The sequence below is a fragment of the Lagenorhynchus albirostris genome, chromosome X (assembly GCF_949774975.1).
Source record: "Lagenorhynchus albirostris chromosome X, mLagAlb1.1, whole genome shotgun sequence".
Lineage (NCBI taxonomy): Eukaryota > Metazoa > Chordata > Mammalia > Artiodactyla > Delphinidae > Lagenorhynchus > Lagenorhynchus albirostris.
The window spans coordinates 60,950,749-60,965,752 of NC_083116.1; positions in this window are offsets into that span (position 1 = coordinate 60,950,749).

Below are 15,004 nucleotides of genomic sequence, written 5' to 3' on the forward strand. Positions count from 1 at the left end.
GATACAGAGACAAGTTATTATGAGTGTCTCCATTTCATAGTATACAGTGTTTATGAGCTTCAAAGATGATAAATTCCATCTATTTATCCTCCTATTTCCACATTATCCATTCTTCCCCACAATGGACACTCTATTTGCTTAGCTAAATTCATTACTCATAAAAGAAAGAGGAACACTCTTTTATTTTATTCAGAGATTTACTCTGAAGTGTGAGTGGAACTGCATATCAAATTTTGTATTAGACCTTAGTTTTATTAGTATCAACTCTGCTGCCTTCACAGTATCACTGAAACCATACCATGCAGATAAAGCCTCATAATGAGATCAGTTGTCAGCAAACTCTATTTGATATTATAGGAAGGATTCTGGTGGAACTCTACGTGTTACTTTGCTGATGCAACAAGACTATCCTGATTAGATCACAGTAAACCAGAAAAATGCTTGCCTTGATGCCATTTCTACATGAGGCACCTATGATAACACTCAGAAGGACTTGTTATTCCTTGGCACTATATATTGTATCTGGTTTTAGCTTTAACACACAGCAGGGAATTTACAGCCAGAGATTTGTTGCAAAAAAAAAATGGTCAAGAGGAGGGAAATCAAGATGGTAGAGTAGGAGGATGCTGAGCTCACCTCCTCCCTTGAACACAAAATAAATAAATCTACATGTGGAGCAACTCTCATTGAAAACAAACTGGAGGCTGGCAGAAAGATTCACACAGAGTTGGGTAGGAAGGGAGGTGAAGCAATCAGGTAGGGACCTGCACCCCTAGCAGGGGAGACAGAAGAGAAGGGGCTATCACAGGCTTGGAGATCCACTCTGGGAGGTGAGAGACTGGAGCCAAATATCAGCACCCCAGCTCTGGGTTCTGACAACAAGAAGACACGTCCCCTTAGCTGGTTTGAAAACCAGTGGGAGTTACAGGAAGCCTGTAAGAGACTGAGACTCCACTCATGAAAAGCACACACACACACACACACACACACACACACACATGCTTGCTTACTCCCTGGAACAAGAGGAAGAAGGTTGAAAATCTGGCCAGATTCCTTCAATTGCTCCAACATTCACCCCAGCGTACACCGGGTGCTTGCTCCAGCCCCTCTAGCTCGAGCACAGCTCTCCACTAGGATGAAAGTTGCCTTTGCCAAGGAGAATGTGCACATGGGTGGAATGGAGCCAGCTTGTACCTGGACCTGCATTTGAACACAGTGAAAACAACCATTATCAGAGTACACACAGAGGTGGCAGATAGAAAGCTACCTGAGGATCTGACTGGAGTGCCAGGAGCATCCCAGTGGGTGCCCTGGCTTGCACTAGGCATCTGATTCATCCCTATTGCTCTGGCACTGATTTGTAGTAGAGCAGAAGTGCCGTTGCTGGGAGGAGACCACACACTTAGAGGGAGTGGAACCAGCTTGGGCTGGAAACTTAGGGCTTCTGCTCTGGCAACATGAACCCAATCTCACTGGTGATAGGGCAGTGATGGCCACTGAGCATAGGAGAAACTGTGGATTCTACCTGGTTCTGGCTCTAACTCCTCCATATCCAGCCCAACCTCCCACTGAAGTGGTAGATGCTAGCATACAAATGGGGAAGATGTGACCCATGCTCACTTTAGATACAACTCTCCCACCAAAGCCACTGGGCACATGCAGACTGCATAGGAGCACTCCCCCACAAAGACACACCTTCAAGACAGGGATAGGTAATTGTATCACACAATTCCATACAGACAAAGAAAATTAAACAAAATGGGAAGACAGAGAAATTTGTTTCAAATGAAAGAATACAAAAAAAAAACCCTGAAAAAGTCCCTAATGAAACAGAGATAAATAATTTACTAGATCAGGGGTTCAAAACATCAGTAATAAAAATACTAACTGAACTTGGGGCAAGAATAGATTAAAATAGTGATAATTTTAGCAGGGAACTATAAAATTAATAAAGAATCAGTCAGAATAGAATACAAAAATTAAAATGAAAAATACACTAGAAGGCATCAGTAGCAGACCAGGTGATACTGAAGAAGGCATAAGTGATCTGGAAGACAGAATAATGGAATTCATTCAATCAGAGCAGCAAAAAGAAAAACAAATTAAAAAAATGAAAATAGTGTAAGGGGCCTCTGGGACAATGATAAGCATAATCACATTCTTATTATAGGACTTCCAGAAGGAGAAGAGTGAGAGTAAAGAGTTGAAAATTCATTTGATGAAATTATAGCTGAAAACTTCCCAAAGATGAAGAAGGAAATGGATTTCCACATCCAAAAATCACAGAGTTCCAAACAAGGTGAAACCCAAAAGAACTACACCAAGACATATCATCATTAGAATGGCAAAAGATAAAAAGAAAATTTTAGGGCTTCCCTGGTGGCGCATTGGTTGAGAGTCCACCTGCCGATGCAGGGGACACAGGTTCATGCCCCGGTCCAGGAAAATCCCACATGCCATGGAGCAGCTGGGCCCGTGAGCCACGGCCACTGAGCCTGCGTGTCCGGAGCCTGTGCTCTGCAACAGGAGAGGCCACAACAGTAAGAGGCCTGCGTACCGCAAAAAAAAAAAAAAAAAAAAAAAGAGAATTTTAAAAGCAGCAAGAGAAAAACAAAGAGCTATATAAAAGGGAACCCCCATAAGGCTATCAGCTGAATTTTCTGCAGAAACTTTGCATGCCAGTAGAGAGAGGCATAATATATTTAAAGTGCTGAAAGGGAAAACCTACAACCTAGAATATTCCACCCAGCAAGGTTATCATTCAGAGTTGAAGGAGAGATAAATAACATAGACAAGCAAAAACTAAGAGTTTATCAATACTAAACCAACCCTACAACAGGCATTAAAGGTTCTTCTTTAAGTGGAAAAGTAAAGGGTACAACAAGTAAAGAATTTATGGAAAAGGAAAATCCTACTAACAGAGGTAACTATTTAGTAACGTCTGTGGTTCAATCAATTAAATAAGCTAGTATAAAGATTAAAGACAAAAAATTGTAAAATCGAGCATAACTACAATGAACAGTTACGGGTTAGACAAGGAGATGTAATATATGACATCGAAAACACAAAATGTGGGGTAAGAGAGTAAAAACTATAGATCTTTTAGAATGTGTTTGAAAGATTATCAGTTTAAAATAAGTTGATATAGTTATAGATCAACATATATGAACCCCGTGGTAATCATAAAAAAAAACTACAATAGATACACAAAAACTAGGGAGAAAGGAAAACAAGCATAACATCAAAGAAAATCAGCAAACCACAAGGAAGAAACTAAAAGAAGAATAAATGAACAGAGAAGAAAAAAACAAACAGAAAACAAGTAACACAATGGTAATGCATACATGCCTCTCAGTAATCACTTTAAATGTCAATGAACTAAATGTTCCAATCAAAAGCTATATGGTGGCTGACTGGATAAAAAAACAAGACCCATTCATGTGTTGTATACAAGAGACTCACTTCAGAGCTAAAAACACACACAGACTGAAAGTGAGGGAATGGAAAAAGACATTTCATGCAAATGGACATGATGGAAAATCTGGGGTAGCAATACTCATATCAGACAAAGTAGACTTTAAAACAACATCTATTACAAAAGACAAAGATGGGCACTTTATAATGATATAGGGATAAACACAAGAAGAAGATACAATATTTGTTAACATAGGCACACCTAATATAGGAGCACCTAAATATATAAAGCAAATATTAACAGACTTAAAGGGAAAATGACAATAATAGTAGGGATTTTAACACCACACTCACATCAATGGACAGATCATCAAGACAGAAAATTAATAAGGCAGCATTGGTCTTAAATGACATATTGGACCAGTTGGACTTAATAGATATCTACAGATATTCCATTCAAAGCCATCAGAATACATATGTTTTCAAGTGCACATGGAAAAATCTCCAGGATAGAACACATACTAGGTCACAAACCAAGTCTCAACAAATTTAAGAAGATAGAAATTATATCAAGCATTTTTTTCCTAATCACCACAACATGAAACTAGAAATCAATGATAGGAATAAAAATAGGAAAAACACAAATTTGTGATGAGTAAACAACATGCTACTAAAAAAAACTAATGGGTCAATGAAGAAATCAGAAAATACCTTGAGACAAATGAAAATAAAAATACAACTTTATAAAATCTCTTGGATGCAGCAAAAGCATGCTAGGAGGAAGTTTGTAGCTATGCAAGCCTAACTCAAGGAGCTGGGAATATCTCAAATAAACAGCTAACTTACCAACTAAGGAAATTAGAAGTAGAAAAATAAAGGCCAAAGTTAGCAGAAGGAAGGAAATAATAAAAATTACAGAGTAAATAAATGAGATAAAAATAGAAAAGATCAATAAAACCAAGAGCTGTTTTTTTTAATATAAACAAAATTAATAAGCCTTTAGCCAGGATCATTAAGAGAGAAAGAGAAAGGACCCAAATAAACTAAATGAGAAATGAAATAGGAGAAACCACAACTGATATCACAAAGATACAAAAAATAAGAGAATACTATGAACAGTTATATGCCAACAAATTTGACAACCTAGAAGAAATGGATAAACAAGTAGAGACATACAATCTTCCAAGACTGAATCAGGAAGAAAAAGGTAAACTGAGAAGACTGATCATTAGTAGTGAAATTGAAGCAATAATCACAAAACTTCCAGCCAGCAAAAGTTTAGGACTGGAGAGCTTCACAGGGGTATTTTACCAAACATACAAAGAAGACCTAATACCAACCGTTCTCAAACTATTCTGAAAAGTTGAAGAAGAGGGAACACTTCCAAATGCATTCTATGATGCCACCATTACCATGATACCAAAACCAGACAAAGAAACTAAAAAAAAAAAAAAAAGAATATTGCATGTCCTCTACAAACAGTGTCAGTTTTCCTTCTTCCTTTCCAATTGGATTCATTTTATTTATTTTTCTTCTCTGATTGCTGTGGCTAGGAATTCCAAAATTATGTTGAACTAAAGTGGAGAGAGTGGGCATCCTTGTCTTGTTCCTGATCTTGGAGGAAATGATTTCAGCTTTTCACTGTTGAGTATGATGTTAGATGTGGGTTTGTCATATATGCCATTATTTTGTTGAGGTATGTTCCCTCTATGCTCACTTTCTGGAGAATGCTTTTGTTTTTAATCATAATTTGGTGTTGAATTTTATCAAAGGTATTTTCTGCATCTATTGAGATCATTATATTGGTTTTTATTCTTCAGTTTGTTAATGTGGTGTATCACATTGATTGATTTGCAGATATTGAAAAATCTCTACATCCCTGGGATAAATCCCACTTAATCATTGTGTATGATCCTTTTAATGTATTGTTGCATTCTGTTTGCTGGTATTTTGTTGAGGATTTTTGAACCTATGTTCATCAATGATATTGGCCTGTAATTTTCTTTTTTGATATCTTTGTCTGGTTTTGGTATCTGGGTGGTGCTGGCATCATAGAATGAATTTGGGAGTCTACCTTCCCCTGCAAATTTTTGGAATAGTTTCAGGATAGATTTTCTGCCTATGTTCCTAGAGGAAACAGGCAGAACATACTTTGACATAAATTGCAGCAATATTGTTTTGGATCTGTCTCCTAAAGTAAAATAAATAAAACTAAAAATAATTAAATGGGACCTAATTAAACTTAAAATGTGTTTCACAGGAAAGGAAACCATGAACAACATGAAAAAGCAAGCTACTGAAAGGGAGAAAATATTTCCAAATGATATGACTGAAAAAGGATTAATATCCAAACTATATAAACATCCACTGTGGAAAACAGTATGGAGGTTTCTCAAAAAAACTAAAAATAGAACTACCATATACCCAGCAATTCCACTCTTTGGTATATATCCTAAAAAAACAAAGACACTAATTTGAAAAGATATGTGCACCCTAATGTTCATAGCAGCATTATTTACAATTGCCAAGATATAAAAACAACCTAAGTGTCCATCTACAGAAGAATGGATAAAGAAGATGTGATATATATATATATATATATATATATGTATGTGTGTGTCTGTGTGTCTGTGTGTGTGTCTGTGTTATATAACATATATATGTTATATATATCTAACAAATGAATATCACTCAGCCATATAAAAGAACAAAATTTTGCCATTTACAGCAACATGGATAGACTTGGAGAGCATTATGCTGAGTAAAATAAGTCAGACAGAGAAAGACAAATACTGTGTGATATCACTTATATGTAGAATCTAAAAAATACAACACAATGAGCTAGTGAATATAAGAAAAAGAAGCAGATTCACAGATATACAGCACAAAGTAGTGGTTACCAGTGGGGGAAGAGAGGCAATTTAGGGCTGGAGGAGTGGTAGACACAAACTATTTGGTATAAGATATGCTCAAGGAATATTGTACAACACAGGGATTGTAGCCAATATTTTTTTAGTAACTGTAAATGGACAGCAACCTTTAAAAATTGTATAAAAGTAAAAAAAAATAAGTAAAAAAAATAAACATAAAAAAGAATATGTGGGAAAAATTACAAAAAAATATTATAGGTCAATATCTCTGATAAATATAGATGAAAACAACCTCAAATAATAGTAGCAAACAGAATCCAACAATATGTAAAAAGGATAATACACCATGATCAAGTGGGATTTATTCCAGACATGCAAGGGTGGTTTAATATCCACAAATCTATCAATGTGGTACACCACAGTAACAAAAGAAGGAATAAAAATCACAAGATCATCTCAATAGATGCCAAAAAAAATTTGACAAAGTTAAGCATCGATTTATGATAAAATCTCTTATCAAAGTTTGTGTAGAGGAAACTAATCTCAACATATCTCAATATAATAAAGGCTATTCATGAGAAAACCGCACCAGAGTATACTCAATGGTGAAAGGCTAAAATCTTTCCCTCTAAAATCAAGAAAAAGAAAAGGAGCCCACTCTTGCATCTTTTATTTAACACAATATTAGATGTCTTAGCCACAGCATTTAGAGATGAAAAAAATTAAAGCCATACAAATTAGAAAGAAAAAGTAAAACTGTCACTATTTGCAGATGACATACTACATATAGAAAATCCTAAAGTCTCTACCAAAAAAACTATTGGAAGTAATAAAAGAAATTCTGTAAAATTTCAGGATACAAGATTAACATACAGATATCTGCTGCTTTTCTATACACTAATAATCAGCTATCAGAAAGAGAAAGCAAGAAAAAAAATCCAATTTAAGATCACATCTAAAAGAATAAAATAACTAGAAATAAAATTACCAAGGAGATGAAAGACCTATACTCTAGAAACTATAAAAAATTTATGTAGGAAATTGAGGATGATGATAAAAAGGAATTAAAATGTATTCTGTGTTCATGAATTGCAAGATTTAATATTGCTAAATTGTCCATACTACACAAAGCCATCTACAGATTTAATGCAATCCGTACCAAAACATCCATGACATTTTCCACAGTACTAAAACAAATAATCAAAAATTACATTGAACAAAAAAAGACCTTGAACACCCAAAGCAAAAGAGAAAAATGAACAAAGCTGGAAGTATCACACTCCCTGACTTCAGAATGTACTACAAAGCTACAGTAATCAAAGAATTATTTTACTGGCAGAAAAAGTAGTCACATAAATCAATGGAATAAAATAAAGAGTCCAGAAAAAAAAATCCATGCACTTATGGTCAATTAAATTATGACAAAGGAGGCAAGAATATACAATGGAGAAAAGAGAGTCTGTTCAATAAGTGGTGCTGGGAAAAGTGGACACCTATATGTAAAAGAATAAAATTAGTACATTTTCTTAAGCCATTCACAAAAATGAACTCAAAATGGATTAAAGACCTAAATGTAAGACTGGAAAACATAAAATGTCTAGAAGAAATCATAATTAGGACAATCTTTGACATAAATTGTAGCAATATTTCTTTGGATCTCCTAAAGCAAAGGAACAAAAGCAAAGGAACAAAAGAAAAATATACTGATGCTACTTAATTAAACTTAAAAGGTTTTGCACAGCAAAAGAATCTGTCATCAAAACAAAAGCACAGCTTAATGAATGGAAGAAAATATTTGTGAATGATATGACCAATAATATGTTAATATCCAAAAATATATACACAGCTCATGCAAATCAACATCAAAAAAAAGTCCAAGCTTTAAAAGAGCAGAAGGCCTGAATAGACATTTTTCAAAAAGACATGCAGATAGCTAATTGTCACATGGAATAATTCTCACTAATCATAAGAGAACTGTAAATCAAAAACACAATGACCTGGGGCAGGACAGAACTAAAGATGTAGACGTAGAGAATGGACTTGAGGACATGGGGAGAGGGAAGGGTAAGCTGGGACAAAGTGAGAGAGTGGCATGGACATATATACACTACCAAACGTAAAATAGATAGCTAGTGAGAAGTAGCTGCATAGCACAGGGAGATCAGCTCAGTGCTTTGTGACCACATAGAGGGCTGGGATAGGGAGGGTGGGAGAGGGACACAAGAGGCAGGAGATATGGGGATATATGTATATATATAATTGATTCACTTTGTTATAAAGCAGAAACTAACACACCATTGCAAAGCAATTATACACCAATAAAGAAGTTAAAAAAAAAACATGATATCACCTCACACCAGTCAGAATGGCTACAGTCCAAACAAAGAATAAATATAAAAAAACAGACACACAGAAAGAGGAAAACAAATAAAACTAGTGCTATCCAAGTAGAAGAAGAATTGGGGGAGGGGCAAAATAAGGGTAGAGGATTTTTCTTTAATTTTTTTTAACATCTTTATTGGAGTATAATTGCTTTACAATGGTGAGTTAGTTTCTGCATTATAATAAAGGGAATCAGTTATACATATACATATGTCCCCATATTTCTTCCCTCTTGTGTCTCCCTCCTTCCCACCCTCCCTATCCCACCACTCTAGGCAATCACAATTCACCGAGCTGATCTCCCTGTGCTATATGGCTGCTTCTCCCTATCAATCTATTTTACGTTTGGTAGTGTATATATGTCCATGACACTCTCTCACTTTGTACCAGTTTACCCTTCCCCCTCCCCGTATACTCAAATCTATTCTGTAGTAGGTCTGTGTCTTTATTCCTGTCTTGCAGCTAGGTTCTTCATGACCACTTTTTTTTTATATTCCATATATATATGTGTTACCATACGATATTTGTTTTTCTCTTTCTGACTTACTTCACTCTGTATGACAAATCTATGTCCATCCACCTCACTACAAATAACTCAGTTTCATTTCTTTTTATGGCTGAGTAATATTCCATTGGATATATGGGCCACACCTTCGTTATCCATTCATCTGTTGATGGACACTTAGGTTGCTTCCATGTTCTGGCTATTGAAAATAGAGCTGCAATGAACATTGTGGTACATGACTATTTTTGAATTATGGTTTTCTCAGGGTATATACCCAGTAGTGGGATTACTGGGTCGTATGGTAGTTCTATTTTTAGTTTTTAAGAAACTTTCATACTGTTCTCCATAGTGGCTGTATCAGTTTATATACCCACCAACAGTGCAAGAGGGTTCACTTTTCTCCACACCCTCTCCAGCATTTATTGTTTGTAGATGTTTTAATGATATCCATTCTGACCCATGTGAGATGGTATCTCATTGTAGCTGTGATTTGCATTTGTCTACTGATTAATGATGTAGAGCATTCTTTCATGTGTTTGTTGGCAATCTGTATATCTTCTTTGGACAAATGTCTATTTAGGTCTTCTGCCCATTATTGGATTTTTTGTTGTTGTTGTTTTTTGGGTTTTTTTTTTGATATTGAGATGCATGTTTGTAAAGTTTGGAGATTAATCCTTTGTCAGTTGCTTTATTTGCAAATATTTTATCCCATTCTGAGGGTTCACTTTTCATCTTGTTTAAGGTTTCCTTTGCAGTGCAAAAGCTCTTAAGTTTCATTAGGTTCCATTTATTTATATTTGTTTTCCTTTCCATTTCTCTAGGAGCTGAGTCAAAAAGAATCTTGCTGTGATTTATATCATAGACGGTTCTGTCTTTGTTTCCTCTAAGATAGTGTCTGGCCATACATTTAGGTCTTTAATCTATTTTGAGTTTTTGTGTATTGTGTTAGGGAGTGTTCTAACTTCATTCTTTTACATGTAGCTGTCCAGTTTTCCGAGCACCACTTATTGAAGAGGCTGTCTTTTCTCCACTGCATATTCTTGCCTTCTTTATCAAAAGTAAGGTGACCATATGTGTGTGGCTTTATGTCTGGGCTTTCTATCCTGTACCATTGATCTATATTTCTGTTTCAATGCCAGTACAATACAGTCTTGATTACTGTAGCTTTGGAGTATAGTCTGAAGTCTAGGAGATTGACTCCTCCAGCTCAGCTTTTCTTTCTCAAGATTGCTTTTGCTATTTGTGTTCTTTTGTGTTTCCATACAAATTATAAAATATTTTGTTCTAGTTCTGTGAAAAATGTCAGTGGTATTTTGATAGGGATTGCATTGAATCTATAGATTGCTTTGGGTAGTAGAGGCATTTGCACAATGTTGATTCCTGCAATCCAAGAACATGGCATATCTCTCTATCTATTTGTATCATCTTTAATTTCTTTCATCAGTGTCTTATAATTTTCTGCATACAGGTCTTTTGTCTCCTTAGGTAGGTTTATTCCTATATATTTTATTCTTTTTGTTGCAGTGGTAAATGGGAGTGTTTTCTTAATTTCACTTTCACATATTTCATCATTAGTGTATAGGAATGCTAGAGATTTCTGTGTATTTTTTTTGTATCCTGCTGGATTACCAAATTCATTGATTAGCTCTAGTAGTTTTCTGGTAACATCTTTAGGATTATCTATTTATAGTATCATGTCATCTGCAAAGAGTGACAGCTTTACTTCTTCTTTTCTGATTTGGATTCCTTTTATTTCTCTTTCTTCTATGACTGCTGTGGTGAAAACTTCCAAATCTATGTTGAATAATAGTGGTGAGAGTGGGCAACCTTGTCTTGTTCCTGATCTTAATGGAAATGGTTTCAGTTTTTCACCATTGAGGATGATGTTGCTGTGGGTTTTTCATATATGGCCTTTATTAAGTTGAGGAAAGTTCTCTCTAAGCCCACTTTCTGGAGTGTTTTAATCATAAATCATTGTAGAATTTTGTCAAAAGCTTTTTCTGCATCTATTGAGATCATCATATGCTTTTCTCCCTCAATTTTTAAATATGGTGTATCACAGAGCTTGATTTGTGTATATTGAACAATCCTTGCATTCCTGAGATAAACCCCACTTGATCATGTTGTATGATCCCTCTAATGTGCTGTTGGATTCTGTTTGCTAGTATTTTGTTGAGGATTTTTGCATCTATTTTCATTAGGGATATTGCCCTGTAGTGTTCTTTCTTTGTGAAATCTTTGTCTGATTTTGGTAACAGGGTGATGGTGGCCTTGTAGAATGAGTTGGGAGTGTTACTCCCTCTGCTATATTTTGGAAGAGTTTGAGAAGGATACGTGTTAGTTCTTCTCTAAATGTTTGATAGAAGTCACCTGTGAAGCCATCTGGTCCTGGGCTTTTGTTTGTTGGAAGATTTTTAATTGCAGTTTCAATTTCAGTGCTTGTGATTTGTCTCTTCGTATTTTCTATTTCTTCCTGGTTCAGTCTCATAAGATTGGGCATTTCTAAGAATTTGTCCATTTCTTCCAGGTTGTCCATTTTATTGGCATAGAGTTGCTTTTAGTAATCACTCATGATCCTTTGTATTTCTGCAGTGTCAGTTGTTACTCCTCCTTTTTCATTTCTAATGCTATTGATTTGAGTCTTCTCCCTTTTTTTCTTGATGAGTCTGGCTAATGGTTTATCAACTTTGTTTAGCTTGTCAAAGAACCAGCTTTTAGTTTTGTGATCTTTGCTATAGTCTCCTTAATTTCTTTTTCATTTATTTCTCATCTGATCTTTATGATTTCTTTCCTTCTGCTAACTTTGGGGTTGTTTTGTTCTTCTTTCTGTAATTGTTTTAGGTGTAAGTTTAGGTTGTTTATTCGAGATGTTTTTTGTTTCTTAAGGTAGGATTGCAATGCTATAATCTTCCATCTTAGAACTGTTTTGGTGAATCCCATAGTTTTTGGGTCATTGTGTTTTCATTGTCATTTGTTTCTAGGTATTTTGATTCCCTCTTTGATTTCTTCAGTGAGCTCTTGGTTATTAAGTAGTGTATTGTTTAGCCTCCATGTGTTTGTATTTTTTACAGATTTTTTCCCTGTAATTCATATCTAGTCTCATAGAGTTGTGGTTGGAAAAGATAATACAATTTCAATTTATTATATTTATCATGGCTTAATTTGTGAACCAAGATATGATCTATCCTGCAAAATGTTCCATGAGCACTTGAGTAGAATGTGTATTCTGTTGTTTGGGGTTGGAATCTCCTAAAATATCAATTAAGTCCAACTTGTTTAATGTATCATTTAAAGCTTGTGTTTCCTTATTTATTTTCTTTTTGGATGATCTGTCCATTGGTGAAAGTGGGGTGTTAAAGTCCCCTACTATGATTATGTTACTGTCCGTTTCAACTTTTATTGCTGTTAGTATTTGCCTTATGTATTGAGGTGCTCCTATGTTGGGTGCATAAGTATTGTCAATTTTTATATCTTCTTCTTGGATGGTCCCTTGATCATTATGCAGTGTCCTTCTTTGTCTCTTGTAATATTTGCTTTAAAGTCTATTTTGTCTGAAATGAGAATTTCTACTCCAGCTTTCTTTTGATTTCCAGTTGCATGCAACATCTTTTTCCATCCCCTCAGTTTCCCTCTGTATGTATCCCTAGGTCTGAAGTGGGTCTCCTGTAGACAGCATACATATGGGTCTTGTTTTATATCCCTTCAGCCAGTCTATGTCTTTTCATTGGATCTTTTAATCCATTTACATTTTCGGTAATTACCAATATGTGTGTTCCTATTTCTATTTTCTTAATTGTTTTGTGTTTGTTATTGTAGCTCTTTTCCTTCTCTTGTGTTTCCTGCTTAAAGAAGTTCCTTTAGCATTTGTTGTAAAGCTGGTTTGCTGGTGCTGAATTCTCTTAGCATTTGCTTGTCCATAAAGCTTTTAATTTCTCTGTCAAATGTGAATGAGAACCTGACTGCGTAGCGTAATCTTGGTTGTACGTTTTTCTCCTTCATCACTTTAAATATGTCCTGCCATTCCCTTCTGGCTTGGAGAGTTTCTGCTGAAAGATCAACCGTTAACCATATAAGGCATCCCTCGTGTGTTATTTTTTCCCTCATTTCTTTTAATATTTTTTCTTTGTATTTAATTTTTGATAGTTTGATTACTTTGTGATTGGCCAGTTTCTCCTCGGATTTATCCTGTATGCGACTCTCTGTGCTTCCTGGACTTCATTAACTACTTCCTTTCCCATAGTGTGGAAATTTTCAACTATTATCACTTCAAATATTTTCTCAATCCCTTTCTTTTTCTCTTCTTTTTCTGGGACCCCTATAATTCGAATGTTGATGCATTTAATGCTTTCCCAGTGGTCTCTGTGAGTGTCCTCAATCCTTTTCATTCTTTTTTCTTTATTCTACTCTGCAGTAGTTATTTCAACTATTTTATCTTCAAGGTCACTTATTCGTTATTCTGCCTCAGTTATTCTGCTCTTGATCCCTTCTTGAGAATTTTTAAGTTCATTCATTGTGTTGTTCATCACTCTTTGCTTACTCTTTACTTCTTCTAGGTCCTTGTTAATCATTTCTTGTATTTTCTCCATTCTGTTTCCAAGATTTTGGATCATCCTTACTAACATTATTTTTAATTCTTTTTCAGGCAGACTGCCTACTTCTTCATTTGTTAGGTCTGGTGGGTTTTTGCCTTACTCCTTCACCTGCTGTGTCTTTCTCTGTCTTCTCATTTTGCTTAAGTTACTGTGTTTGCAGTCTCCTTTTCGCAGGCTGCAGGACATCATTACCGTTTTTGTTGGTATTTGTCCCCAGTGGCTAAGATTGGTTCAGTGGGTAGTGTAGGCTTCCTGGTGGAGGCGACTTTTGCCTTTGTTCTGGTGGATGAAGCTGCATCTTGTATTTCTGGTGGGCAGGTCCATGTCTGGTTTGTGTTTTGGGGTGTCTGTGGCCTTATGATGATTTTAGGCATACTCTCTACTAATGGATGGGTTTGTTTTCCTGTCTTGCTAGTTGTTTGGTATAGGTTGTCCAGCACTGTAGCTTGCTAGTCATTGAGTGGAACTGGGTCTTGGTGTTGGAATGGAGATCTCTGGGAGATTTTTGCCATTTGATATTACATGGAGGTGAGAGGTCTCTTGTGGACCAGTGTCCTGAACTTGGCTCTCCCACTTCAGAGGCACAGCTCTGATGCCTGGCTGGAGGACCAAGAGCCTTTCATCCATATGAGTCAGAATAAAAGTGAGAAAAGAAAGAAAGAATAAAATAAAATAAAATAAAAATTATTAAAATAAAAAATAATTATTAGAAAAATTTTTCTTTGTAATTCTATTTTATTTATTTTTCTTCAAGTTTTATTGATTTAATTGACATACAGCACTATTTGTTTGAGTACAGCATAATGATTTGACTTACGTACATCATGAAATGATTATCACAGTAAGTTTAGTGAACATCTATCATCTCATATATACACAACATTTAAGAAATGGAAAAAAATATTTTCCTTGTGATGAGAACTCTTAGGATTTACTCTCTTAATCACTTTCATATATAAAAAATAATGAAAGAAAGAAGAGTTCAACCAAAACAAATAACAAATCTACCAATGATAACAAGTACTAAAAACTGTACTAAAAAAAAGAAAAAAGGAGAGACATAACCCAGGAGAAATGCTAAATGCAAAACTATACACACAAAATCACACAGAGAAGAATACACATTCACAAAAATAGAAAAAGGGGAAAAAAATATATATCGTTGCTCCCAAAGTCCACCTCCTCAATTTGGGATGATTGTTGTCTATTCAGGTATTCCATAGATGCAGGGTACATCAAGT